The sequence below is a fragment of the Hemicordylus capensis genome, chromosome 2 (genome assembly GCF_027244095.1).
Source record: "Hemicordylus capensis ecotype Gifberg chromosome 2, rHemCap1.1.pri, whole genome shotgun sequence".
Classification (NCBI taxonomy): Eukaryota; Metazoa; Chordata; class Lepidosauria; order Squamata; family Cordylidae; genus Hemicordylus; species Hemicordylus capensis.
Genome location: NC_069658.1, coordinates 206,148,496 through 206,150,995, shown reverse-complemented (window position 1 = coordinate 206,150,995; position 2,500 = coordinate 206,148,496).

The following is a 2,500-nucleotide window of genomic DNA, read 5'->3' as shown; positions in this document are numbered from 1 at the left end:
CACCCCGCGGAGAGGATTTTTTAGCCACACTGTGGAGAGGCATTTTTAGCCACCCCCTGGAGAGGCGTTTTTAGCCACCCCCCGGAGACGCGTTTTTAGCCACCCCCCGGAGAGGCGTTTTTAGCCACCCCCCGGAGAGGCGTTTTTAGCCATCCCCCGAGTATGATTTTTAGCCACCCCGCGGAGAGGCGTTTTTAGCCACCCCCCGGAGAGGCGTTATTAGCCACCCCCGGAGAGGCGTTTTTAGCCACCCCCCGGAGAGGCGTTTTTAGCCATCCCCCGAGTATGATTTTTAGCCACCCCGCGGAGAGGCGTTTTTAGCCACCCCCCGGAGAGGCGTTATTAGCCACCCCCGGAGAGGCGTTTTTAGCCACCCCCCTGAGAGGTGTTTTTAGCCACCCCCCGGAGACGAGTTTTTAGCCACCCCCCGGAGTGGCATGTTTAGCCACCCCGCGGAGAGGCGTTTTTAGCCACCCCCCGGAGAGGCGTTTTTAGCCATCCCCCGAGTATGATTTTTTGCCACCCCGCGGAGAGGCGTTTTTAGCCACCCCCCGGAGAGGCGTTATTAGCCACCCCCGGAGAGGCGTTTTTAGCCACCCCCCAGAGAGGTATTTTTAGCCACCCCCCGGAGACGAGTTTTTAGCCACCCCCCGGAGTGGCGTGTTTAGCCACCCCGCGGAGAGGCGTTTTTAGCCCCCCACGGAGAGGCGTTTTTACCCACCCCCGAGTATGATTTTTAACCACGCCGCGGAGAGGCGTTTTTAGCCACCCCCCGGAGAGGCATTTTTAGCCACCCCGCGGAGAGGCGTTTTTAGCCACCCCCCGGAGAGGCGTTTTTAGCCACCCCGCGGAGAGGCGTTTTTAGCCACCCCCCGGAGAGGCGTTTTTAGCCACCCCACGAATATGATTTTTAACCACCCCACGGAGAGGCGTTTTTAGCCACCCCCCGGAGAGTCGTTTTTAGCCACCCCCCGGAGAGGCGTTTTTAGCCACCCCCCGGAGAGGCGTTCTTAGCCACCCCGCGGAGACGCGTTTTTAGCCACCCCCCGGAGAGGCGTTTTTAGCCACCCCCCGGAGAGTCGTTTTTAGCCATCCCCCGAGTATGATTATTAGCCACCCCGCGGAGAGGCGTTTTTAGCCACCCCCCGGAGATGCGTTATTAGCCACACCCGGAGAGGCGTTTTTAGCCACCCCCCGGAGAGGCGTTTTTAGCCACCCCCCGGAGACGAGTTTTTAGCCACCCCCCGGAGTGGCGTGTTTAGCCACCCCGCGGAGAGGCGTTTTTAGCCACCCCGCGGAGAGGCGTTTTTAGCCACCCCCCGGAGAGGCGTTTTTAGCCACCCCCCGAGTATGATTTTTAACCACCCCGCAGAGAGGCGTTTTTAGCCACCCCCCGGAGAGGCGTTTTTAGCCACCCCGCGGAGATGCGTTTTTAGCCACCCCCCTGAGAGGCGTTTTTAGCCACCCCCCGGAGAGGCGTTTTTAGCCACCCCGCGGAGAGTCGTTTTTAGCCACCCCCCGGAGAGGCGTTTTTAGCCACCCCCCCGGAGAGGCGTTTTTAGCCACCCCGCGGAGAGGCGTCTTTAGCCACCCCCCGGAGAGGCGTTTTTAGCCACCCCACGAATATGATTTTTAACCACCCCACGGAGAGGCGTTTTTAGCCACCCCCCGGAGAGACGTTTTTAGCCACCCCCCGGAGAGGCGTTTTTAGCCACCCCCCGGAGAGGCGTTTTTAGCCACCCCACGAATATGATTTTTAACCACCCCACGGAGAGGCGTTTTTAGCCACCCCCCGGAGAGTCGTTTTTAGCCACCCCCCCGAGAGGCGTTTTTAGCCACCCCCCGGAGAGGCGTTTTTAGCCACCCCCCGGAGAGGCGTTTTTAGCCACCCCGCGGAGACGCGTATTTAGCCACCCCCCGAGAGGCGTTCTTAGCCACCCCCCAGAGAGGCGTTTTTAGCCACCCCCCAGAGAGGTGTTTTTAGCCACCCCCCGGAGACGAGTTTTTAGCCACCCCCCGGAGTGGCGTGTTTAGCCACCCCGCGGAGAGGCGTTTTTAGCCACCCCCCGGAGAGGCGTTTTTAGCCATCCCCCGAGTATGATTTTTTGCCACCCCGCGGAGAGGCGTTTTTAGCCACCCCCCGGAGAGGCGTTTTTAGCCACCCCGCGGAGATGCGTTTTTAGCCACCCCCCTGAGAGGCGTTTTTAGCCACCCCCCGGAGAGGCGTTTTTAGCCACCCCGCGGAGAGTCGTTTTTAGCCACCCCCCGGAGAGGCGTTTTTAGCCACCCCCCCGGAGAGGCGTTTTTAGCCACCCCGCGGAGAGGCGTCTTTAGCCACCCCCCGGAGAGGCGTTTTTAGCCACCCCACGAATATGATTTTTAACCACCCCACGGAGAGGCGTTTTTAGCCACCCCCCGGAGAGGCGTTTTTAGCCACCCCCCGGAGAGGCGTTTTTAGCCACCCCCCGGAGAGGCGTTTTTAGCCACCCCCCGGAGAGGC